Below are 27909 nucleotides of genomic sequence, written 5' to 3' on the forward strand. Positions count from 1 at the left end.
TTGTTGAAATGAAAGATAAGTGCAGCCACCAATGGTTCCTATCCCTGTTTTCCCACAAGAAGCTCAAAGAAAAGGCATATGGTTTCCAAGGTCCAGGCTCTCAGGCTTGTTATTGTAGTGATCTCATCAGAGTCACACTGTACAAAGCCCTGCTGGAGCAGGTCACTGGAAAACCAGGCCTGAAAAGCACTTCCTGAGTGAAGCCTCCTGGGGACCTGGGGGCTGGTTCATGCTCACCAGCTCCCACCCAGCCCCCCACAGGGAATCCACTGCCTGCAACCCTCTCAATCACACTAGGCCATCCTGAGCTGACCACAATAAGTCACCACATAGTAACACGATGGAGAAAATGGGATTTTTTCACGACGAAGTTTTATTTTCAATTGAACAGCAAAACTAGAAAAAACCAGGTGCTGCTGTGAAGAGCCAATAATACTTCATAATTATGGTTATTTGTCAAATCAGGGCAACAGACCAAGTAGATTTTCAAAAATAAGCTACCTCTTCTTATAATTATAGTAATCTTGTTTATCCAGAAATCACTTATCCAGAAATATTCTCTATGTGGAAAAGGTCTCAACACCAACAAAACTGAAATCTGTTCAATTTATTCAGAGATCAGGAGCACACCAATGTGTCTGATTAATTTACTTTTACCTGGAGATATATTTTTTTAAATATTTTGCTTTTTAGTTGTAGTTGGACACAATACCTTTATTTTATTTTTATGTGGTGCTGAAGATTAAACTCAGGACCTTGCATGTGCTAGGCAAGCACTCTACCACTGAACCACAACTCCAGCCCCCTGGAGATACATTTAATATAATTATTCTAATATAATAGAGATAATTCTAGTTTACTTGTTTTCTAAGGCAGCAGCAGATTAGATCATGAACTCCAGGACAGGGATTTTAGTCGATTTTGATCACTGATGAATTCCTAGCACCAAGAAAGAACAAAAGTATCTACTGTGAAGTGTCTGTTGGAGCTGGAGAATATCCTGCTAAGTGAAATAAACCAATCCCAAAAAAACAAAGGCTGAATGTTTTCTCTGATATGTGGATGCCAATTCACAATAAGGGAGGGGACTAGGAAAAAATAGAGGTACTTTGGATTAGGCAGAGGGGAGTGAAAGGAGGGAGGGGGTATGGGTATAGGAAAGATAGTAGAATGAATCAGTCATTATTACCCTATGAGCACATATAACTACAGACTGGTGTGATTCTACATCATGTACAACCAGAAGAATGAGAGGTTATACTCCATTTAGTATAATGTGTCAAAATTCTGCTGTCATGTATAACAAATTAGGACAATTTTTTTAGAAAAAGGAACAGTTTACAAACTTTATGCCAATAAATGTGACAACTTAGACAATTCTTGAAATATGCAATTTACCAAAACTGGAAGAAATTAAATAAGACCTGAATAACTTTTTTAAAAATGTATCTGCTGAAAGGTGAGAGAATGGGTCAATCCTTCCCATGTGGCTATAGTCCAATTCGTCCCCCCACCATCATGCTCAGCTACTTCATAGTTGAGCCCCCCAGGGTGTTTGATTGCATCTCCTGCTTTCAGTGCTGTAACAGACCATTAACTTGCACTTGTTTGCTCACATAACAGATTTTTTGCAAAATGTAAATATTCGCTCTGTGATCTTGCTTCCATGTGTTATTTAATTCACGCCCTATTTTTACCTAGTTTCCTACCAGGTAAAGGGCACACTATTTGGATCTGATTGAGTCCCCTGTTATTAGGGCAAATTGGTAGAATTAGCTGAAAAGTGAAATTTTAGCTGTGTACCTGTGTTTCTTTCTTTGCTCTGTCTACACTGACCTCCATCTGGACCAGAACAGAGTGCAGTGTCTGAGTAATTGTTTTTTAATATGCCTGGCCTATTTTAGGTGCTCAATGACATTCTAGTTTTCAATTTGAATTACAACACCTCCTTTTGGATTAATATTCTGGTTAAGTTAACAAGAGTTTTGTGGCCATCCTGATACTTCCAGCAAAGGCCAGGAATCCAGTAAATCCATAGTAAGGAGGTGTCCAAGAAAAATCCAGATGCTTAGGAACCATGTTTGTTTATTTAATTCAAAAGGAAAATGGCTGAGTTGTAAAGGGTGGAGGACAAAATAGAAATGTACATTCTTAAAATCTAGAATATCAACTTCACTGAATAGAAGACTGTCATTTAGCTTTGAAGTCAAGAAGTTCCTGACTGGGCACCTCTGAGAAGTGACTCCCTGGCTGGCAACTTTCTGATCCTTTGTATTTATACAGTGCTTCACAGTTCACAGAGTAGTTTATCAGGCTGTGGTCATTGTTCAAATGACTCCTTAATGGACCAATTGTAATATTCCCACAATCCTAAAATAACCTAAATTGTAAGTTACTCCATTGACTTAACAACTTTTTGATAAAAAAGGAAAATTAAGAAACACTACTTTATTGATACATACCTAATGCCAATCACATTTTATTTCAGAAACATTAAAATGAGAAAGGAAAAGGGGGGGGGCACCTTAGGTGAAAAATTGAGACTAGACATCTAACCTTGAAGCAACCTGCCCAAAGCCACTCAAACAAGTTACCTGCAGAATTAGGGTATCTTCATTCCTTTCGTGCAAAGTAGCTGGGCACCAACAAGACCAGGCATTAAAGAAAAGATGACGGGCCTCCCCATGACCTCTCCACTGCTGAGGAACCCTGTTCTCTGCTTGGGAAGTCAGAGCAGTGCAGGCAGAAAACCAGAGGGTACAAATAGCTCCCCTATGCAAAAAGGGTGGGCTGTGAGGCCATGCTGGTTCCTCGCTGCTAAACTTGGGAGTTCCCTGGTCCCCAGAGCTGGGATGCCACAAGTCTCACCCAGGTAGGTGCCACAGAGGACAAGGCACTCCTGCCTCCCAGCAGCTGTTCTGCCTGGCTGGATGCTGGCACACAACTTCCTTAGGTGATTTGAACAGGCAAAGACAATTTCCTGGAGGCACACCCACCGAACTGTTCTCAGTTAAAGTAGGGGAAGCAGAATACTCTTTTATTTTCTTAGTGATAATTTTAAAAATTCAAATCTGGAAAAAAGAACCCAAGCAAAGCAAATTAAGAATATGCAATTTATGCCTAGGAAGATTGAAATCCAGGCTTTCCCATTGATTTGCTGTGTGATCCAGCATGAGGACTTCCTGGGTCTCCAATTTGGGCTTACACATCACAGGGCTGCTCTGGGGCCCTCCCTCGAATGATACAGTTGCCACAGCACTCTCTCCACCTTCCCCAGGACTACTGGCCTTGCTTTGTGGCCCCTGTGGCTGGGAGCATCCTGGGCAGGTGGGCCTTTCCTTTTTCCTATTGTCATACCTAACATACAAGGTGACTAAAATATTAATAGGTGTTACTTTGTACACATTATGGTCACAACTGTAATTTTTAAAAATCTATTTAAGAAAAATGGCAGTTCATTCCTCTGATTTTCTATTGCCAATAGCTTCATCTTCCATATATCTTGGTGGGGGCGAGTATAGAAAGCATTGGTATTTTAGGAATTGTCCAAAGAATTCCCTGGGGCATCAAGTCATATGAATGAAAATCTTTTCATCTCCAGTACAACTCTAAAACAAATATCCTATATTCATACTGTGTCAGCAAAACCCCAGTATCTCCCACGTCATGTTTCCTATCAATTTATTCCAAAATATTTAAGAGTGTAGCAGGGGTCCTGCTGTGAGGACCAGAACTGTGAATGGAAAGCAGATGTGTCCCGAGATAGGCCTACAGGGAGTCTATGTGACCACAGGATCAGAAATCTCATAAGAAGTAACTCACACAAAGGGAGGAAGGATTAAGATGTACAAGTTTAGTTTCTTCTCAAGACTTGATAGATTAAGGGGGAGGAGTTGATAGGGGCTGGGTCCCTTCAAAATCTAGTACAGACTAAATCATATAAAAACTATTTTTATTATAGTTATAACGGAGCTCTGGGGGAAAATAGGTTATATAATATGAAAACAATTCAAATTTTCTAGGAATACTTTATGATCCCAGTCACATAAAACATTATGAAAAGACAAAATTCATAATCCCAAGCTAACCCTATAAGTGTGTTCTTTTTACCATTCAAAGAGCTTCCATGGATTAATCAGGCAATCTGTATTTTTCAAAATTCAAAACCTTGTACCCAGGATTTCTCCTTCAGGGAAGCTGTCATAAAAATATGAACCAAAATATGGAAGAAGCTCCTGTCACAAGGATGTTCGAAACAAGGCAATTTGCAACATCAAAAAAATAATGTTGCCTAAATCCAAACTTCATACCTCACTGATGGGTCCCATGGTCACAATGCCTCAATACAATAAAAATTCAGGTTTGACTTCTTCATGAGGTTCAAAAATAAGACAGGAAATTAATAAGCATTTGAAAAGTCCCTCTTCTATTTCAAAATCAGAAAATTGCAAAAATCTATATTTGGGAACAAAGAAACTATGGCAAGAAAAGCATTGAGTGATTTAAAAGCAAATACACACTTAGATTTTGTAAATCCCCCGTGCAGCGAACTGGTGAACAAGGCAATCAGAAGCAGAAAAAAAAGAGCAATTATCTGAGGTCCCATGCCCAGATGCCACTATGCTGTCACACAAGGCAAGGAAACAGGACCCCTGAATGAAACTAAGCTCACACCTGTTCTCTGCCCCTACCCTACCCTAGTGATTCATGTTCTTAGCTTAACTGGTATTTAGAATATAGAAAATAAAGCATTTAGCAAAAAATCTTAAATATAGTTATGGCTCTCCACATGCTGAATGAGTAATGAAGAGCATGCAGGTAAGCCTGTAGCCAAATGCCTACAACAACTAAGTGCTCAGGAAGAGGAAGTGGAAGTGGTGTTGATATTATTACTATTGTTGTTGTCGTTAAATGAATAATTCACATTTGTATTCTTACTTAGAGTTTATATAAAACACTTTCAATTTCTGCAACAATTCCAGAAAACTGAGGGTCACAGAAGCTGGGACTTTGTCCAAGTTCACACTGCTCACAAATGCTGAAGCTGGGAATTGACTGACATTGAGGCTCTTTCCCCTCCGCAAGGCTGCCTGAATGTCATACTAATGTCCTCTTGTCCCCTTTATCTTAGACTTTGTAATTGATTCTCAACATCCCATCCACTCAAAATGGATAATCAAGAATTATGGAGCTGGGTGCTATGGTGCGCTTGCTTCTGCAGTCTCAGCAGCACGAGAGCCTGAGGCAGGAGGATCATGAGTTCAAAGCCAACCTCAGGAAAAACAAGGTGCTAAGCAACTTCAGTGAGACTCTGTCTGTAAATAAAATACAAAATAGGGCTGGGGATGTGGCTCAGTGATTGAGGGCCCCTGAGTTCAATTTTCAGTACCCCTAAAAATAAAAATATAAAATTAAAAACAAAAAAAGAATTATGGTAATCCTGGTCCCCTTGTAGGTGGATGAGCTGATTTAAGGAAAAAGCAATTGCCCAATTCTTACCAATGATTTGAGGAACAGTTGTCTTCCATTGAGCTTCCAGGAAAGGCTTCCTCACTGCTGAGGAGACATGACACAGTGTCCTCTCCCTATCCACTCTACATTTCCTAGCTCAGTGTGACCCTTCACACTGTGGGAGCCATCTTGAAACTATGAGGGGGATCAGGTTGAGAAACCAACCAACAAATGGCAGGACCAGGGCAAGAGATCACAGAGAGGCAAAGCTAAAGCCCAGACATTCTGCTTCTGGACTTACTATTACATAGAGAAATACTTTCCTTACTATGGAAGCCAGTTCAAGGTCAGAGGCAGTTAGGATATCCCCAAATATCCTCACTGATGCATTTTCCACTCATGCCACTTATGTATCAGACCTGGTACCCACATACAATCCCCTTCCTTGGTACCTCTGTATCTTCCCACGCTGGGTTTTCTAAGCTCATGTCGGGTCTCATTCTGATTTCCTGGAATTCTACATGGGCAGAGCAGAGGAGATGATGGCTTGTGCAGCTGTAGGGTCAGTACACTTGCTGGTTTCCCATCGCCTGGCTAACTATAGAAGCAGGGGATACCACACTGAATTCTACCCAAGCTTCCGGCTCATCTCGCATGACCCCGACCCCCTCAAGTCATAACAAAGCTCCACATCTGGAGGCCTGATGGTCTTCAGCTGCCTCTCTCTCTGTCTGAAGAGTGTTATGTTGCACAGAATCAGGAGAAAAGGAAGCAGGGAGGAAGGAAGGGGAGGAGATTTCATTTGATCACGTCTTTTCCTTCCTAAATAACAATCATGGGCCATGAGATAGATCTCAGGAGTGTTTCTCCAGGAGTATTAGCTCTTCTCTTTTCTACAACTTGAATCTAGACTTTTCCCTGGGTCCTCCACTCAGTTACCTGTGAAATCTGTTTGTTTTGCTGATTCAAACTTCAAGTTCTTTTTCAAAAATCACAGGGCAAAGCTCATCAGCTGCTCTTTGACAATGTGTTATTGAGTCCATCAAGCACTTTTTACTGACTGCCAGTCAACCAGCTAATCTAAATTTCCCCAGACCCATACACACTTGAGTTGGAGTTTTCTAAAGTTCAAACCAGCCCTTAGGGTCACCAGGCACTATCTTCCAATGGCAGGCAGAGCACAGTGGAGATTATCTCATGGCCCATCAGGTCACCTGCAACCCGTCAGCCATGCCATCCCCAAACCACACCATCAACCTATCACGACACATGCCAATCCTCACTTCTGAAACCTAGGGTTGTTGTGAAAATAAAGCACCCCTCTCTAAGCCTGACTTTCTCTCCTCCACAAGTCTCCAATTCTTTAATTCCTATTGCACCTAGCTTTCAACCTCCTTGAGCACCTCCTTGAGATTCGCCCTTGCTGCTCCATCTTCTCTAATCCTATCGCCTGGCTCTCTTGTCTTTCTCCTTGGAGGTGAGAGCTCATCAGTCATCACTTCAATTGCTCCCTTGCTGGCATCTCTACCCCACACTACCAATCCCTAATTCCACATCAGTCCAAACATCCAAAAATTTCCACTCCTGTAACTGGTAAGGCAAGTTTGGCTAGAGGAAACCTCCCGACCTTGCAGATTATGAATTCCAACAAAAATAAGTTCTGGGTGTGACTGGGCAGCAATATGTTGTACCTGCTGCTTGCACGTTGGTTATTTGAAGTCCTAAGCACCCTGTGTACTTGTCGATTTCAGCAGCATAGCAAGATGGTCAGTGGCTCCATGACCTGGTTCTGACACTCAGTAGCCGTATAACCTCAGGCAAGTTGTTTAATCTCTCTGTATTTTAGATAATAATTCCATCTTTACAGGATTGGTCAGGACTTCGAGAAAGTGTTCAAAACGCACTAGTTACTATTTTACAGACAGAACCTGAAGCCTTTGGGATTCTACTCCATTTCTTTTCCTTCAGTTTATCCCTCTAGTTTATTCATATCCACCTACATTCTTATTTCTTTTCTTCCAGCCTCAAAAAGTGACATGTCCTTTTGTATTTAGTTTCTCCAGGAGTATTCCCTCTTTTCTTTCCTACGTCTTGAATCTAGACTTTTCCCTGGGTCCTCCTTAGCCTATAAATTTACCCAAGTGTCTTTCTTCTTAAAAGCAGGAGGAAGAATGTGAAGGAGAGAAGACAAGAAAAGAGCAGAGAAGAACCCCCCCGCCCCCCACCCCCCACTGCCACAGCCTCACCACCTTTCCCGGCTGTCACCAATTTCTTTCTTCTCTTCACAAACCCAGCCTCTTCGGGACCTGTCTACACCATTTCCTCACCCCTAGTCCTCCCTTCCACCTCAGTGGAATGGAATTTGCCTCCTGCCTCCCTCAGGCACCACTCAAGATGTTTTTGACATTATCACCAATGACTCCTCATTTCCTGTGGTTACTCTGTCACCCTTCATTAACTGACCCTTCTGTAGCACTTGGCAAGTTCACCTTGCTCTCATTATCAGAACTGTTCTTCCCTGAATCTCCATAAGGGGAGTGCTGCGGACCTCTTGTTCTTACTTCCTTGTGCTAGATTCTTTCCCTCTGACTATATGATGTATCATTTATTCATTTATTCAATAAACATGTTGAACACTTACCATATGACTGGCACTGTCTTAGTCTGTTTTCTGTTACTAAAAACACAATACTATAGCTATGGGTAAGTTATAAAGAAAAGATTTATTTTGGCTCACAATTCTGAACCAAAGTCAAGGGGCTGTATCTGGTGATAGCCATCCTGCTGTCAGAGTCCTGAAGCCACATAGGGCATCTTATGGGAGAGACAGAAAATATGCAAGAGATCTAGCTAAACTGGCTTTTAGAGCAGACCCACTCTTGAGATAACTCATTCATCCATTAATCCATTAATAGCATGAATGGATTAATCTGTTCCTGAGGGCAAAACCCTAATCGCCTTTTTTAAAGGTCCCATGTGGTCCTACCTCTTTTATATCTCATAGCAGGGATTTAGTTTCCACATGAGTCTCAGAGTAGACAAACCTTCTCCAAACCATAGCAGGTACTATGATGGCTGCTGGGATCAGTTAAGCAGGAACAGCTGAAGTGCCACTCAAGAGGATACTGTTCACAGTGCAGAAACACACAGACCTATAAATGGCACTCTCAGAAGGTGCACAGTGTCAGTAACACTGTGAATAAGACACAGACTCTGCCCTTACAATTGGCCCAGTGAAAAAGGCCATCACATAGGTATACAATTAGAGTACAAAAAGAAAGGTGCAAGTGTGTCAATCTCCATTGCTGTGACCAAAATACCTGACAAGAACAACTTTGAGGAGGACTCAGTCCACGGATGGCCAACTCCATTTCTCTGGGCCCCAGGGTAGGCAGAGCATCATGGTGAAAGGGTATGTGGAGGAAAGCTGCTCAGCTCACGGCAGGAACAAAATATAATCCCAAGGACACACCCTCAGTGACCTACTTCTTCCAGCCACTCCCCACCTGTGTACAATTACCACTCATCATCTATTCAAATTATTAATCCATAAAATGGATGAATCTACTGATTTGGTTGCAGCTTTCCTAATCTAATCGCTTCACCTCTGAACATTCCTGCATTTTCTAACACATGAGCTTTGGGGGGACACCTCATATCCAAACTATAGCACCAAGACATACCTTGGGTACAGCATGAGCACAGCCTGGTTATTCTCCTTAATTCTTTTTTATAAAAACATTTATTTTTTAGGTGTAGATGGACACAACACAATGCCTTTATTTTTATGTGGTGCTGAGGATCGAACCTGGGTCCCGCCCATGCTAGGGGAGCACTCTACTGCTGAGCCACAACCCCAGCCCCTCTCCTTCATTCTTTAACTTGCTTTATACCTTTCTTTCACTTTTCCCCAGGTAATTATACTCAGACATTTGATTTCAACTGATTCTATTAGCAGATGATGTCCAAATTTGGATTTCTTGTCCAGAATATCAAACTGCCTATCAGATATCCCCTACAGAATACCAGGCATCAAGAATATAACTATAAATAAAAGTCTTACCCGGAGGCACTAACTTTATTTCCCACCTGCATTCTGTCAACAGACCCTTAGTTCATCCCTTTCTGGGGCCTTTCTTCAAGCTTCCTTTAGAGTTATCTGAAACACAGCTAATTTAATTATGAAACCCCCCACTGCCTCCCAACTCTTGCTGTGTAGAAGCTGCCAAAGCAATATTGAAAGTCCTCAGTGTAATACACAAGATCCTAAGAGCTCCAGCTCCTGCCTGTCCTCTGGTGTCATCTATCACCGGAGCTATATTCCCTGCATGTCAACCCGAGCAGCTCTGTGAAGAACCTGATGTGCTTTCAACCCCAGTGCACTTCTCCACCTCGGAGTACCTATACATGTCGCTCTTATTGCCAGAATGTTCACCACAGGAATCTCTCTACTTCTTTAACAGCCTGACCAACCTAGGCAGACTGAATTGCCTCTGGCTCTGACCTCCAGAGCAGGTGGTCACAGGACTCCTCACAGTGCTGTGATTCTCTAGACAGGCACCTGCCCTCTCTGAGAGGTGGACAACATCTGAGTAAAGGGCCCATCTATTATCTGCAGACCATCAGCACCCGGCACAGCACCTAGCATGTGGTGACACACAGTAAACACCTGCCTGGTGAAGAAGTAAACTCACTGAGTTATTTTAACATTGCTTAATCACAGCATTTTTACTAGAGACTTTAAAGGTAAATAATTTTATTTCATTGAATTCAAATGTCTCTTCTGCAGTTTCTGCTTAAAACTACTAAAAAATAAATTGAAACTTCACCATAACATAGCCTGCATTTATAGTCAACTAGCTATTGTAGCATGAAAGAATTTATAAAGAAAGCAGACTATACCAGGAAGATTCTGAAAAGCAAATTTGAGCACATTAGCTCCTTAGCATTGTTTGAATTTTGTTTTCAGCACTGGGAATCAAACCCTTGCATATGCTATGCAAGCATTTGTTGCCAATGAACTGGATCCCAGGCCACCACCACCACTACCCTTTTTTTTTTTTTTGGAGACAGGGTCTGTGTTGCCCATGTTGGCCCTGAACTTGGAATCCTCCTGTCTCAGCTTCATCTGAATCTTTAATGACACCTTCATATCTAATAAAACTAGAATTTAGAGTTCACTGAATTATATATTATATAATATATATAATATACAAATATGTACTTTTTTTAATTTTAAAGATAAAGATAAGAAATAAAAAGAAAGTAAGAAATGTGTAGGTCTTTATCTTTGACATAATGACCGATCCCTTTATCATTGGAACACTCTAATAAGTAAAATACTTTTAACAAGTATCATATTTATGAGCATTTATTTATTCTTTACCTGAGTACTTTAGCTTTTTCTAAGAGTGTTTATGAGTTCTTAAATTTAGTTAATATACTGTTGCCTAGTGATCCTTGTCACTAAATTTGCCAGATAGCTGGCCAGCATTGAGGGTAGGTTATGGGTCAATGAAGCACAGATTCATGTGGAACCGAGACTTAGCCATGGGACCTTGTGGGGTCACAACCAGAAATCAGCAGACAACATTTTAGTTCCACCAGGGAGAACTGAAACTTGGGGGTGATCTCTTTACTTTGAAAGTTAAGAAACTATACACTGGGGATGGAACCCAGAAGTGCTCTACCACCAAGTTACACCTTCAGTCCTTTTTATTTTTTTGAGAGTCAGGGTCTCACTAAATTGCCCAGGCTGGCTTCAAATTTGTGATCCTCCTGCTTCAGCCTCCTGAATGGCTGGGATTTCAGCATGCACCACTGAGATCAGTCACAATATTTATTAAAACATTTTTGTGTTAAAGGACACCACAGTGACTGAATGGCAAATCCATAAAGTAACCGTTCAAGTTAATCCTCTTGTTCTACATTTCAATATGCATACATAAGGGGCCCTACAAATGTGTGCAGGATAGAGGGTTTTCAAAGAAAGAAGCAATGTCCTAGTCCTCTGCTCTGACTCCATCTGGCTACCCTCCACCCTGATCACACACATAAACACTCTTTTGACAGTTAGGCAGACGCATGTGGTAAAAAATATAAAATGAAAACAGAGCTCCATTGACCAAATGTGTGTTGGGTTCATGTGAGTATAGAAAAGGGTGTCTGGTCCAACAGGGCAGATTTTGTCTTTGACCCATCTTCACCTTTCTCTATTAACACCCTTCAGGAAGGAAGACATATGACTTGAGCTGAGTCTCTATACAAATAATTTCCAATCTACATTTCTTTCTCTGAATGTCTAACTGCTCACTTGGCTCTCTCCCACCACAAGCACCAAAATCTATAAAGTAAATAAGACCAAAGACTCACTGTGCATTTTCAATACAAAGGCACAACAGTGGCTACAGATAATTAGTGGCTGCCAGGACATAAACCAAATTCAGCAGGGTGGAGGGAATCAGAGATTTAGAAACACAGAGCCCAGTTGTAACAAATTTGTCTCAGCCAAGAAATCCAAAATCTTACTTGGAAACCCATGATGTCAAATCCAGAGCACCTGCTCACAGTGCAGAGCGGGCCCACCAGAGAGAAGCCCTAAGCTGGAAGCTGAAGCTCTCCCCTCACCTACCCATTTTAACATGTGGCAATGTTAAAAGTTGGTGAGACCTTTAAGAGGTAGGGCCTATGCCCTGTAACAGCCCCTGAAAGCTCCTTGAAACTCCTAGAAGTCTATGAGTCAAGATCCATGAAGACACCACTGTCTTTAAAAAATAAATAAATATATATATATATATATATATATATATATATATAAAATTTATATATATATTGCTACTTTTTAGTTATACATGACAATAAGATTCATTTTGACATAATTATAAAAGCATGGAATATAATTTGTCCTAATTTGTCCCCAGATCTTTCCCTCCCCCTCCCTTTCTCCCTCCCCCTGTTCCCTTCCCTCTGCTCTACAGATCTTTCTGCTATTTACTTACAGTTTTTTTTTATTAGAAGACACCATCTTTTAACAAAAAAAAATTAACAGTCAAAGCACGATTTGAGAAAGCCAACTGATAAACGTGAGATGCTTCTTGATAGGTTTTTCCTGTTTCCACGTCAATCACCTTACCACATTTTCTCACAGACGATAAATACTAATGACAGAGAACAACCTAAAATCAATCAGACTTTGTTAAAGTCACACAAGACAAGGTTAAAGCTTCTTTCTTACCTAATAGCCCTCTTTAATATCTTTCTACGTAAAAACCTTTATACTCTGAAAATCCATTTTGATACAATTAAATAAAACGAAAGCAGTCTGTTCATTAAGGTTGACAATTCAATTTAGGGAAACATATCTGTGTTATTTTAAAGGAAACAGATTGTTGTTATAGAGCGAAAGGTCAAATTATTGTCCTCAAAAATATACCTGTATGATAGCATCAAGAACACACACAAAAAAAAGTTGGTCAATTAATTTGTTGATTGACTCTAATTATTCCAATTTGGTGATGCCTTATGGTCTGAATATGGTTTGTCCCCCAGAGGTTCACCGTTGGAAGCTCCGTCCTCCATGTGGTAATGTTAAAAGTTGGTGAGACCTTTAAGAGGTAGGGCCTAACTACATGTGGTTGTCATTGGGAGCATCACCCTTGGAAGTGATTAAGACTGGTCTCCCAGAGTGAGTTAATTTCTGAAAGAGTAGATTGGTAAAAAAGGACAAGACTGAATCTTTCTCTGGTTTTGTCTCTCCATGTGATCTTTCCCTCTAGTACACATTCCCACCATGATACCACCCACCACGATGAGACACAGCCAAGGGGGCCCTCACTAGAAGCCAGAGAGAGGATGCTACCCAATTTCGGACTTTTGATCTCCAAAACTATGAACTAAATGAACCTCTTTTCCTTAAAAAGTTCTCACCTTCAGGAATTTTGTTACAACAATAGGAAACAGACCAATAAGGTTGATTTGATTGTTTTGATACTATATACTTAGTAAATTCCACAGGGTGTAAAAAATCAGTAAAAATTAATTTAACCATTGGAAAAAACTTCCCCTATACTGAATGGGCACCGTATAGAGAAAATACAAACAAACAAACAGTGAAAATAAGAAAAAGTATCATGTTTTTTTCATCAGATGTTAAAATATTATGTAACTATTGTTTTTCAATAAATTTTTTTTTCTGAAGAAGCATAAAATTATTAAGTAGCTCTCAACCCTGAACATACATGAGCTTCACTAGGGAGCTTTAAAAAATACAGATGCCCTGATCTTATCTCAAACCTACAGAACCAGAATTTTGGGGAGTGAGCCTTGGCACTAGTATATTTTTCTTTCCCAGGTGATTCTAAGGACTATCCAGCATTGAGAACCATTGAGTCAGCTGATTTCTGGCTACTAAGTTATCAGGTATCCATATGAGCAAACCACATCTTTTTGATACCAGTTATTCCTTTGAGTTTGAACTACTCCTATTCATAGCTATTTAATAATGAGAGTTAAGCTTGGTTCGGGATACCTTTCTGACTGACCCATATCTGACTGAAGAAACAACACTATTCTTTATTAAAGCAGATGTAACTTGATTGTGAGGGAGGGTTTTTGGTGGTTCCTCCATGGGACATAATGTGGCTGTTTTGAAGTTACCGATTTCAGAGAACTGAAATTGCTATTTCAAGAAATACAGCTGGTTTCAATAGATAAATATGAGCTCATTTCTATGGAAAGTATTTCATCAAGCAAAGCAGAGTTACAAAAACAATACCAGTTTGTCCCCAAAATAAGGAATTACACTCATAGTTTGTAATATGTCAAATAAACCACAAGATGGTGAATCGTGCTCAGGACTATTTTGAAAAATTATATTCTACAAATTATTGGGGTAGTAAATTTGAAGTATTGGTGGAGTTAACATCTTATGTCACTACTCTGTTGACATATACAAACCAGGCAGTTGTAACGAGAGTTTGGAGGGGAAAGTATTGTTGATTTTTATAGGGATTTGGAAACCTGAAAACTAAGTTCAAGGCTCCTCCATAAGCTTAAGTGACTAATTCTATATTTCCCAAGAGGCTCATAAACAAGAATTTCTAGCCAGATGCAGAGAGATGAGCCATTTTCAAGATATACTGGAAACTGAAGCAATTGAAGTCACTCAAACAGAATTGAAAGTTGATCAACACATTTCAAACATTTTATTTCAACTTTAGTCAGATAAGTGAACATAAATGCATCCACGAATCTTTGGATATTGAGTCACAGTTGGAGTTCTGAGTTGCCTTTATTGGTTAAACCACACCCATGATTTCTTGCTCCCATTTCTTAAAACAGGACTGTAAAGATATAAATGCTTGAGTGCAAAATTTTTCTAGATTTTTACTGTCCTTTCCCAACCTTTTATAGTTGTGTATTCTATACCTAAGAGTAGTAGTTTGTTCATGTGGCTTTTTTTTTTAATATTTATTTTTTAGTTTTCGGCGGACACAACATCTTTGTTTGTATGTGGTGCTGAAGATCGAACCCGGGTCCCGCCCGTGCTAGGCAAGCGCTCTACCGCTGAGCCACAATCCCAGCCCCTGTTCATGTGGCTTTTTAAAAAGCCTTATAGTCTTTTTCAGTTGAGATAAAATTCACCTAACATAAACTTTGACAATTCAATCATTTTAAAGTGTACAATTCAGTGATTTTGTATACTCACAATGTTCTGCAACCATCACCACTATCTAGTTCCAGAAAACAGCCATCATCACATGCACAAAAAAGATCATTTTGCCGTTATCTGTCATTCCCACTTCCCCCTATCTCTGTCCATCTCCCGGCAACCACTAATTCATATTTTATCTCTTTGGATTTGCCTCTTCTGGACATTTCATATAAATGGAATCATACCATATGTGGTCTTTTTGTATCTGGCTTCTTTCATTTAATGTTTTCAAGGTTCATCCGTGGCACAGCATGTATCGATTTTTTTTTAAATTGGTTGTTTAAAACATTACAAAACTCTTGACATATCATATTTCATACATTAGATTCAAGTGGGTTATGAACTCCCATTTTTACCCCAAATACAGATTGCAGAATCACATCGGTTACACATCCACATTTTTACATAATGCCATATTAGTGACTGTTGTATTCTGCTACCTTTCCTATCCTCAACTATCCCCACTCCCCTCCCCTGTATCGATTTTTTTTTTTTTTTTAATGTGGCTTACATTCATGGGCTGCTACAGTTTGGATGTTGAATGCCTCACAAATTTCCATGTGTTAAAGATTTGGTCCTCACGGTAGTGCTATTGGGGGGCAGTAAAACCTTTGAGAAGTGGGTGGGGCCTTATGGGATGTCCTTAGCTAATGAGGGGTATGTCTTTGAAGGAGATTGTCAGACCTCACCCATCCTTTCTTTTCTTTTTTTTTTTTTTTACTTTCTGGCCGTAAGGTGGAAGTTTTCTCCGCCATACACAGCCCCACCATTGCTATGCAGCACTCCCACCAGAAGGGCAAAGCAGCAGGTTTGCCCAATATTGGACTGGAACCTCCAAAACCATGAGCCAAAATAAACCTTTTCTCTAGAAACGCTAATTATCTCAAGTATTTCATTATAGCAACCAGAAACTGACTAACAAACACATGGGCCTATATGGCAAATTGACTCAGCTTTCATAGAAACAAACTCGTTGTTGGCATTCACGTTAAATTAATTTGTGCAATATTTAATTACACTGAAAAATTACAGGAGCAAATACAACTGGCATAAACAAGACTGTGACCAAACAGCACCCTAAGTGCATTCCTGAGCTGTAAAGAGAAAACTATGCAAATTTATTGTGATTGCTATTGCTACAAAGATCTCTGTACTCTGAGCAACAATCAGTATATTTCAGAGGGGAAGGGAAACATTGGTCAGACAATGAGTTGTTTGGGTATTGATCAGTGGTCCATTACCCAGGACAGAGGAGGAGGTGTGCAGAAGGGTGCAGAGCGATAAGTATCTACTAGACAACCCAACACAACCTCAATTGGTCCCTAATAAGAAGTCTTCTATCTATCTTCAAAAAGAAGCAAGTGGGGTTGGGGCTGTAGCTCAGTGGTAATGCACTTGCCTAACACGTACAAGCCCCTGGGTTCTTTCCCAGCACCACAAAAAAGAAACAGAAGAGGCAAGAATGTGCTCCCATAAAGACAGTTTATTCTTTCACCTCCATGAAAGCTTTACCATGCTACTGTCTTTCAAGAAGCAGCTCAGACATGTTCTCTATAAAGTCTTCCCAACCCTCAACTCCCCACAGTGACTACATGCTTTCCCCTGCCTTTTAATATGGAAAGTATTTACCTATCTCTTATGCTAGTTATATCTGCTAGTCATAGAATGTTCTTTTTTCCAAATCAGGCTGAAAGCTTCTTCAGAGGCAGGTTCTGTGTCTGTAAACCCCTTACTGCCACCAGCACAGAAAAAGAGGTGCTCGAAATATGGTAGAAGTATAATAAACTAATAAGTTTATTAAATAACTAATTAAAGAAATGCAAATTTGTACTCGGCTACAGCAACTCATCCCCCTTATCAATACAGAAAAAGACAGCAGGATGAGAATTTGATGGGACAAAGTGGTGGGTGAATGAAGATAAAAATCAATTTCCATGGGTACCCAGCAGCCATCAGAAATTATGACTTAATGTGTTTAACAGAGACCACCTTTAAATAGGGAACTGTTAGTTAATAACACTTTTAGCATCCTTTGATGTAGAGCAAATTTAAAACAGACACAGAGAGAATCTTTGTGTTCAAAATCTCTCAATGCCTTCAACTGTGGATTTGGTTTTTCTCAGTTAAATTACATTACTTTAATGGGTGAATTTTTATATATATTTACAGGGAACTCATAAACTCAATAACTTCTGATTCAATAATTTCTAAAAGCAAAGCAATTGGTTAGGTGAGGAATGCAAAAAAAAAAAAAAACAAAAAAACCCAAATGCTGCACTGAATGCTGTAGTTGCTGCTTTTTTTTTTTTTTTTGGCTGTATACGATGAAAAGATTGCCAAGTTCATTTTGATAAGCATTTGTTAAAAACAACAAACATGCCTGAGCTTGCAAACCATGCCATTTTGAAGAAAATGCAAATGAGAGCATTAGAGAACATTGAAAACTGGAATGTCTAATGAAACAATCACAGTAACAGATTTACCAATAAGTCAACACTGTGCTGCCTAAGAATTCAGAGACCAGAGGGGACAAAATGTAAAGTGAGACAAAATAAAAATGAAATGCCACCGTCATAAATAAATAAAAAGCCAGCTACATTCTGCAAGCTAATGCAATTATTGTCTCCAACAGTAACATGGTAGCACTCACACTTTTGAGAAAACTAATCCTCCTATGCTTCATTAGTCTTAAAGTCACCAAAATGATGTCCCTAAATAAAGGAAAAAGACTCCAAAGGAACATATTTTAAATAGCCGAAGGTGAGCACTGCTATTCATATATAGTAGTAAGTCAGTTTGTCAAAGTCAAAGCAACTTCAGTTGAGTTGTTTGTTTTGTTTTTGTTTTTACTTCCCATGTTTAATCAACAGAATCATGGGATTGGGAGGAAGGCAAATTGGAACATTTGTGTTCATTTCCCTGCTTTAGGCGAAACTGCAATTCTCTTTTATCTGCCTAACAAAATTCTGGAAAAATTCTAATGAATGAATTATAACATGAGCTCCACAGGATCAAAGTTCTTTGTTTTGTTCACTGACACATCCCAAATGTCCAGAAGAGTATTGTGCACATAGTAGGCACTCAATAAATGTTACTTAATTTGAATTAAACTTTAAAATGTGAAAAACATGCAGTGTAATGCAATTCTAAAATACTAGAAAAGTCAGTTTTATTTTTTAATTGATTTTTAAAATGTAGATGGACTCAATATCTTTATTTTATTTTTTTAATATTTTTATGTGGTGCTGAGGATTGAACCCACATGTGTGAGGCAAGCGCTCTACCACTGAGTTACAGCTCCAGCACCAATTCCTTGAAATTTTAAACCACAACTTCTGTTATAGGTCATGGTATTAATCATAACAAATAAATGGTCCTCCTATAAGCCACTTTTCTCAAGTCAGCTCTAACACCATAAATCATGTCTTTATCTCTAAACAAACATCACCATCCAGAGTACAGAATCAGAAGAAACTCCAAGGACAGATTGGTGTAGACTTTCATCTATTTTGATTACTTTTCTTCCTGTGGGATTCACCTGGGATATTTGCATATTCATCTTCATATAAGAAGAATTGAAAATATTACTTAAAATTAAGGATGCCTATTTTTCTTTCAATTATGCTACAAAGGCAGTTTGACTAAATCAACCTCTCTTATCTATTTCAGAATTCTACCAGATTTTCAAAAAAGATAAATAAAAAGCAAGGAGAGGAAATGATATGATGAGGTGATTCTAGTCATATCATTTTTGTTCAAACGCGTGCAGGCAATATGCCTGGAAAACAGAACTAGGAGGAAACGAGAAGGCCCAGATTCAAGTGCTGGTTTTCCCTCTACCTTAACATGACTTTAGCCTATCCTGGAGATCTGGATCTGAGTTTCCTGGGCTGTGAAAGATGAAGGTTTGATTCTAGTAGATGATGATCTATGAAATCCTTGGTTTCTAAGATCCTGTGATTATAAGTGATCAAGCCAGATCACTAAGTAACTCTTTTCCATCCTTCATTCCTTCAACAGACATAGGTTGGACACCTTAGGAGAGGTAGACACCATTAGCTGTAACCTGCCATGATTTTGGCAGGGAGACAAATTATGCGAGGGGTAGGGAGCGGCTGTCGGATTTTAAAAGCGAGGGAGCTCAGACACCTTGGAAACAAATGTTTCTTCATTTGGCAGGCCTGAAGATCTTCCTGGCTGAGAGGCTGGAGCGCCCAGACCTCAGCAAAGAATCAGGTAGGGGAAAGAAACTAAAGACAGACCCTTCAAAATGGAAGGATAGAATGCTGAGCTGTGAGTTCTCATTGCAAAGTATCACCGATTTTTTTTCCCCCCCAGATAGGAAGTAACTGGAGAAACTACGTTTAATCCATTGAAAAATTTGAAGGCCGGTGTATTTTTAAGGCACCACAAAAAGTAAATAAACGTTATTATCAGGGCTTAATGGTTAAAAATTGCAGGGAACACAGAATGCAGGAGAAAGCCGTTCTCTTTTGTATCGGGAAGTCTGCATTTGGAAACCGCGGGATATGGAGACCAAAGGCTCTCCGTCCCCAGTCACCTGTCCAGAAATTACGCCAAAGCGCCGCGGGGCACAGACGGAAAGAATGGGCACGTGTCTCGGTCCTAACCCAACAGGCGTTCGGAGCGACCCAAGTTAGGGTCGGAGACTCACGGCGCGCGCTGGGTACTGGGACAGCACAGAAAGAATGGAGCGTCCCGGTCCTCCACCAGCTCCAAACCCATCCCTATCGCCCCGCTGCCCCGCCACCCGGAACCCTGTCTCGAAGGATGCCCGTGTCACCTGAGCCACCTCGCCCTTGGCACAGCTCACTCTGTCGGAAGAGCGAAGAGGGTGAGCGCAGCAGGGAGCTTCCCGGCCCGGGTTCTAGGGATCCGGGCACCAAGTCGCTCTTAAGACCCAGTCTGGGACATCCTGGTGGGGCCAGATTGCAGAGTCCCTCAAACCATGCAGATGGCCCCACTCCCTACCCGATCTCCTGCCGCGCCGCCCGCAGCCCGGTCCCGCTGCGGCCTCACCTCGCGGGGACCGCTGCAGCCTTGGCAGTGGAGCGCCGACATGCCCCTAGGGCGCACCCGCGCGTCCCTGAGTGGTGGCCTCTTCCCTAGCCTCAGGCACCGCGGTCGGCGCTTCCGAGGGGCGGGGAGCCAACAGGGCGGAGGCAGCGGCGGGACTGAGGCCCCGGGCCCTGAGGGCAGCACCGGGGGAGGAGTGCGGCGCGGGGAAAATCCCACTGCTCAGCGCCCAGAACGCACTGCCTGGTTCACACCCGCCAGCTCCGCTGGGAACTGTGCCGGGCGGGCAATAGGGATTTATCACTGGGATCCGCTCTCTGTTCTGGGGCTCCGCCAAGGGTGAGGGGCGTGGGGGAGGAGGGACGCCTCGTGGTTATGTAATGCATCAGCTCGAGCTGTGTCCCGAGCCAGCTCGCTCCAGGACTACCCGACTCTCCCTGGAACAACCGTGAGAGCCCCTGACCTAAACAAGCCAAGGGGGCTCAGTATTTTCAAAATGAACTTTTCCCCGAGGGGTCAAAGAGCAAGATCAGGAAAAAGGCACAAGTACTCTTAGGTGTATCTGGTGGTGATCTGGCTCGTGCTAACCATTTCACAGCACAGAAAACTAAAGCGCCGGAGCTTTAGTTAACAGCGTCGAACGGACCTACATTCAACTCTGCTAACAAGCCCATAACTTCGGGCGGTCCATTTATCTGAGCCTCAGTTTGTTCATCTGTACATTCATCTGCACAATAAAGGAAAATAATAGCGCCAACTTCACTTGGTTGTTGAGAGCGAGATGCAGGGGCCCAGTACATAACATGCCCCCAGTAAATGTTGACTTAAAACCTAAAGTCGTTCTAGGAGGTACTCCACATAGGCAGGTTTTAGGCTAACCTTTGTGTAAAACGCTCTTCTTATCAGAAGCAAAGCCTCTGAACTGATAAGTTCTGATTCCAACTTATTGGGGTCAGCATTCCCGCTACTCATAGTGATCCACTGACCAACAACACCTGAGAGCTTGTTAAAAATGCAGGCTATCTGGCCCCACCACAAATCTTCTAAATCAGAATCTGCATTTTTAACAAGATTCCCTAGAGGCTCAGATGTACATCGAAGTTTCTAAATAAATTTGACTTTTCTCGAAGAAGGGAAAAAGGAAGTCACTGATACTAGCACTGTTTGCCACTTAGGGTTTTTTGTTTGTTGTTACTGCACTGGAGATTGAGCTCAGGGCTTGGTTCATGCTAGGCAAGCACTCTGCCACTGAGCCACATCTCCAGCCCCACTTGGGGTATTTTCAGACTAGTGAAGTTCTTTTTCATTTTTCCTTCTGGTCATTTTACCTTTTCCCCTCCCCTCTCTTTCTTGCCCTTTAATTATAAATCTGAATTTAAGTCCTATTTTTCATTTGCAAAAACCTCTAAGCTAAATCTAAGCGTGGACTTAGTGAACATATGTTTAAAATACAAATAAGAAGGAAGGAATACAGCTAGTGAAAGAATTCATTAGCATTGAAAATGAAACTCTAAAGCAGGGCAGACTTGAGCCCTGAACTCTCAGTTGTCAAGGTCTTTAGGTTATAAGCCTCGAATACCTTTGCATTTCATAAAATACTTCTCTCAGTTAAATAATGTAGGACACCGGTTTTGTTTTATTTTAAGGATAGAAGGAAAACTCACTGGTTCCCTTCTCAGTCACCATTTGCAGGGCCTCAAACAAAGCCCAAAGCAAATATTTTGCTTCTTCCATTAAGTGCTGTGTGGTTGTTTATTTTATTCTGAGAGTGTTCAGATTTGTTTTGCCTAACTCTGTCTCTGACAGAGTCTCATCCTTTAAGAGTTTGATAATTGTGTGTGGGGGTGGTGATGATGATGATGGGGAGGAGGAGGAGGAGAAGGACGAGGAGGAAGATAGAGAAGAAGAACAGAATAGTGAAAAGGAGATAGGCAGAGCCTGATAAAGAAAGTTCACTTCCTGTGGGGTCCCCCACTTAACAGCTGTCAAAATAGCTGCTGCTATGGATATGGGCAGAGAAAAGGAATCGCCTTTCTCTTAGGTTGGAAGACTGAGGAACTGGGAAGGAGAGAAGAAAGCCCTTAAGCTCACACTCTGGGAGAAAAGTAAAGGTAGAACCCTAGAATCCAACCAGGCAGGAAGAGAGATGCAGTGTCTGTTCTAAATAGCACTGTCCAATAGAGCTTTCTGCAGTGATGGAAATATTTGCATAGTCCAACAGAGCTTTGAAATGTGGCTCTTTACTTTTACATTTTAATTAAATAATTAAATTGTAATTGGGTGGGATTTTTTTTTGGTTTTTATTTGTTTATTGGTTGGTTGGTTGGTTGGTACCAGGGATTGAACCCAAGGGCTTCACCACTAAGCCACATCCTCAGCCCTTTTTAATTTTTTAATTTTGAGACAGGTTCTCACTAAGTAGCTCAGGGCCTCCCTAAGTTGCTCAGGGCCTCCCTAAGTTGCTGAAGCTGGCTTTGAACTTGTAAACCTCCTGCCTCAGCCTCCCAACAGTTAGGATTATAAGCAGGTGCCCCTGCACCAAGCTTTAAATTCAGTTTGTGTGTGTGTGTGTGTGTATTTTATTTGTTTGTTTTTAATGCTATTTGGCTGCACTAGCCACATTTCAAAGTGCTTCATACCAATGTGTGGCTGGCATCTACTGTACTGGGCAGCCCATAAACCATTTCTGGCCAATGATGCTTACAGGCCAGGATTTTGGTAAGGAGGTAAGCACAGATAAGGAGATTTTCCAAGACCTGGTCATCTGTTCAAAGGCCAACAGTGGAATAATAATTAAATCTGAACCACTGAGTGCTGAGAGCCACGGCCGAGTCTGTATGGCCCCTGGCATTTTGCCAACAGTATTGATTGACAGGCGAGGCATTACTATCCGCCTCTGCCGCAACTTTTGAGTTCTCGCACTATTTTGGAGTTCTTGTGGGGATTTCCGGGGATTCCCCGAGAGTTCCCATTGGTTGGGGAAGTGCAGGAGGAGGGATTTCCGAGAGAGATATTTCCGGCTGGGGGTTTCTGGAGAAGCCTCGTGGCGTTAGGGAGGATTCCCCGGGAGCTGTGTGAAGTGTTTTCCTGCAGTTTAAAAATAAAGTTTGTTCCTGCTTCAGTGGCTCGTGATTTGTGCCCAGCCAGACTGCGGCAGAAACTTGCTAATTAATTCATTGAGAAGATCAACAGAGAGAGTCAGAAACGGTAAATCAACCCCAGCAAAGCTGGCTATGTCCCTTTTTCAAACAAGTTTAATTGGTCTTCACTTGTGTTTCTGCTGTTAGCAGATGAATGGTTCAGTGGGCACCATCCCTCCCTTCAAATGATTTACAAAAATGGTCTGATCTTTCCAAGCACAGTGGTCCTCCCCTATAATTCAGCTCAGGAGGCTGGGGCAACAGGATAGCAAGTTCAAAGACAGCTTCAGCAACACGGTAAGGTCTTAAGCAACTTAAGGAGTTGTCTCAAAAAAAAAAAAAAAAAGGCCGGGGATGTAGCTCAGTTGTTAAGCACCCCTGGGTTCAAAAAATCAGATTTAAGAGGTGGGAACATGGGTTGAAGGGAATAATTCTATAAAATGAGCCCACTGTGCTGACCCCCACATGCTTTCTTTTCCAAGAAGCAATTTACCTGCAGCCCTACCTGGCTTAAGAGGACAAGATAATGCCACATTTCTCTGCAAACTACCTGTTACCTGCAGAAGAAATGGAGGCCCCAAATAATGTTGATAAGAGGAACCCAAGTTAGCTTGAAGGAGGAAACTTTTGTGGCCTTTTTAACAGACCAGAGCCCAGAACTCGGGGAGACAAGGATAATTCCTCCTAACCATAAAATTTGTAAGAATTTATGTTTAAGAATCCAATTAGAACAAGTTAGCATGGGCCAAAGTAATCTAAAATTGTCATAGCAGTGGGGACTTGAAAGTCTGATGTTATCCTGCTGTCAGTCAAGTCAAGGGGTGCTACTGTGTGGGATTTTCTGGATCCCAAATAAAACTGGGGTATAGGAGAGTGCCGCAGTCTGGCTGGGCACAAAATAACCAAGCCGCCACAAAGCCTTGTAGGTTCAAACAGCAACTCTTTATTCCCAAACTCTCACCTGCACTCTACACACAATTCCCGGGAACACACTCCCTCCACCGGGCTCTGTGCGCCAATTCTCCCAGAACCCGGGGAGAACTCAATGGGAACTCCAAAGTAGCGCCCCCCACCCCCAGGCAGCAGGATCCACCCTAATCCCGGATCCACCCTATTCCCAGCAGGATCCGCCCTAATCCTCTTCCCCCCCCCCCCCCAGCCGCCCTATTCCCCAGAGCAGGGTCACCTTTCAGCCATTCCCTCTAGCAAAATGCCAGGCTTCATTCTGACTAAACTGTGGCTCTCAACAGGAGAGGCACATTGTCCCTCTTCTCTTCGAGTGGACCCACTCTCTCCTTTGAGAGTGTTCCCTTTACCCCTTTCCCATCCCTTCTAATAAACTGTTAATCTGAGCGACCTGTCTGAAATCTTTCTGATTGACCAAAAGAATTGGGTCTTAAAGGGGGGAGGTCTTCATATTGCTTCAGTTTCCTGGAAGGCCCAGCCCTGTAACACTTATCATTCATTCTTTCTTGAAAGAGCCTTTGTTGGTGGACAAATGGAAGTGTGGGTGATGGTCTGAGACATTGCAGCCAAACTGAGAACTGAGGACATGGCCGAGACTGATCTCAAGATGGTGCATGACTTCACCATGGTGGTGGCAGACACTCCTGCAGCAGATGCAAGATAAATTTCAGGCCACGTACAAGCACATATTTGGAAGAATTGACGGTACAAGTAGTCACATTGATGATCTGTGGAAAAATATCACAGACCTCCTGACACTGGGCTGGGGTAGAAGAACTGGAAGGTGAAAACATGATACCTGCTACACAAAAGAGTTGTAGGTTGCTAGTTACACTGGAACACCTTTTTCCAAGCCAAGAGAAGACAGAATGACATTTTTGCAACTAACTACTAGGTGTAAACAAGTTTCTATGTTATAGTGCATTCTTACCATATACTATGCAATCAGTTTTTAGAGTGATCTCTCTCTCCTGACCTCCAGGTTTGGAACTTGGTCAGTTGTGCTCTTTGTTATTAAACACAAAAATTTGGGTGGTTCCTGTGAAGGAAAAAAATAAAATGAAGATGAAGAAAGAAAGAGACTGTGTGCTCTTTTGCTGGTGCACGGCCTGCCCTTCCCTCTGTGATTATCAAACTTACAGAAGCCGTGCGTATTTGTTCCATCCTGTATCTTCCTTATCTCCCTCACTAGACCTTGCAGGTATTCCCCAAGGGCCAGTCCTTGCTCAGCTGCTCTAGCTTCATCTCACCTCTGAGGCACTAATTTTTTTCTGGCCCAGAGTTTCCCCCCATGGCCCCTGATCCTAATTTCCAATACTAGCTGGGTATTTCATTGCCACCCCAAGTTCCATGTGTCCAATATTGAATAGTTCACAAGCTGTTAATGATCCACTTCCTCCTGGCTATGAGACATAGGGGCTTCTCCCAGTCTCTTCCACTCCATATCTAATCAGTCTCTTTGTCCTATTCATTTTCCCAGTTCTCATTGAAATGGCTTATTTACTCACTTCCAAATACACCTTGCACTTTGCTTGGCAGTTTGCTCTACCAAGACTACTTTCCTACTTGCTTATTCAAATGCTCCAAGAAGGGGCACAAGCCCCACCTGTGGCTTGCCAACTTCTCTCCCAAGCAATCTACTTTTCTTCATTGTCCCAGCAAAAGTAGATGTCCTTTATCTAAATGATCAAATTACTCTTTCTTATGGTAAGAAATCCTTTGTTGTTCTTGAAACCCTTTATTGTTATTCAATCACTCTCATTTACATGGCTATTTATATTTCCAGTTAGCTTATAGATTCCTTGAAGACAGAAGTCATGTCTTAAAATGCCACTGTACTGTGCACAGAGCCTCTACAGACCAGATGTTTCAGCACACTGGTTGGTTGTTAGCTTTGCACTGCATCTAACTAGTGATAAAAATGGAGTGATCCAATTTACAGGGTGTGGAAATGGGCTCTACTACTTCCTGTTAGGAGGAGCTACAAAGTCACATTGCAAAAAAAATGGAAACAGGGATGGTGGAGAATCCCAGTTATTTTCACATTCAATCTGCCCCAGAATTAGACAGACCTGGTTTTATACACCAGCTCCATTTACTAATTGCAATTGGACAGTTGAAACTAGACAAATTCTTTAACCATTCTGAGCCACTTTTTCCTCAGTTGGAAAAGAGGTATTGTGTGAGTTGAATAAAATAACACATAAGGCCTGGGACATGATAGGAACTCAAAAAATATCAACAAATTTCCTCACAACTCTCCCTCCAAGGAATTGCTCTTAACATTAAATAAATTAATTAATTTTATTTAAATAAAATTTGGGGAAACAAAATGCTAAAACCAAGCACATATTTCCAGAAAAAAAAAAATGACAGAAAAGATGAGTCTGAATACATTAACTAGAAAATAGCCTGATGTTAGTTAATGAAGAAGAGGAAGAGGAAGAGGAGGAGGGAGAGGAGGAGGGGGGAGGAGAAGAAAAAGCCCATGTGCTGATCCAATAAGATCAAGAAAAGGTAGGACAGAAAGTTTGTGGGTCAGACCATGGGGAGTTTATCACTTTCCTCTTTTCATATTCCAGAGCTGATTGGAGCGAGAGAGAATTTGGGAGATATAGAAAAAAAGACTGAGTCTCAAAAGAGAAGTGCCCATGAGCAGCTGGAATTCAGGAAACACTAAGGAACTTATAAAATGCAAAATAAACATTTCTGAGCAACCCAGAACTTATCCTCAGCCTGTGCCCTTGGCTGGCACCCTTGACCCATGCCTTTGCCTGCAAAAAGTAACCGGAGGGCAAGTAATAGCAAGCACAGGGAAAACTGGCACAAAATTAAGTAACTACCCTCTGACTCCACCTCTGGTCCAGCCCCTTGCTCCTGTCTCTATATAAATATCAACACCCCAAACCAATGGCTTTCGGTCTGTCTCTCTCTCTGAAGATGGTCCATTCTCTCTTGAATGTGTGTTGCTTGCTTTACCATCAAAATGTCTCTCCCTTGTGACAACCTGCAATCTCTCTTGAATGTACATCTGCTTTCTTTGATAAATTTGTCTTTATCTCTGCCTGGCACACGGTGAAATTCTTTTCTGTCACATATGATAAGGACCTCACTTGTCTCGAATCAAGGTCCCCTTCTACTAGAACTGCTCTGGTGACAGGAGTACTAGATGAGTAAATTTTCTTCATCTCTCGTTCTCCACACATTTATTCCTATTCTAGACATATCCTCAGAAGGGTTTTAGATGGCCCAGAGAGCACTTTAAACTGCACAGCAGCACCCAGCTAGGACACTATTGATGTCAGGGATGAAGTATTGGGTTACATGTGGGTTCTGCCAGTGGTTGCTGGCTTTGTTCATGATAAATGCTTCATAAACACTAAGTGAATGGATCTATTAGAGAAGAACAACAGTGGTGATCAACAAAGGTGACACGTAACTGGCATCCACTCATTCTGCAAAGATTTATTACATTTCTATTCTGTGGGCCTTCGGGGAGTGGTAAATGGGACAGAAGATTCCTGTCATCAAATAGTTTATTCTCTATGTGTTCAAGGGAGGGATTTTGTATTTTCAAGTAACATTTATTAAATGCTATGCTTC

The 27909-nt window shown here is 41.5% G+C and overlaps 1 protein-coding gene and 1 pseudogene across 3 annotated transcripts in view; one reads left to right on the forward strand and one right to left on the reverse strand.

The window, feature by feature from the left end:
* Slc16a12 (solute carrier family 16 member 12) overlaps nucleotides 1–20337 on the reverse strand; it is a 79873-nt gene extending 59536 nt beyond the window's left edge. The window contains exon 1 of one of the 3 annotated variants that reach the window (XM_015500107.2): nucleotides 20204–20337. The gene's annotated coding sequence lies outside the window, so the exon portion shown is untranslated. Of the gene's footprint in view, nucleotides 1–19967; nucleotides 20100–20155 lie in introns of those variants that run through there. The other 2 variants (XM_015500105.2, XM_015500108.2) reach the window with 2 other exon arrangements.
* A 3029-nt stretch (nucleotides 20338–23366) lies between these two features.
* LOC107154424 lies at nucleotides 23367–25535 on the forward strand (annotated as a pseudogene).
* The last annotated feature ends 2374 nt before the right edge of the window (nucleotides 25536–27909 follow it).

Source organism: Marmota marmota, unplaced genomic scaffold (assembly GCF_001458135.2).
Source record: "Marmota marmota marmota unplaced genomic scaffold, marMar, whole genome shotgun sequence".
NCBI lineage: Eukaryota > Metazoa > Chordata > Mammalia > Rodentia > Sciuridae > Marmota > Marmota marmota.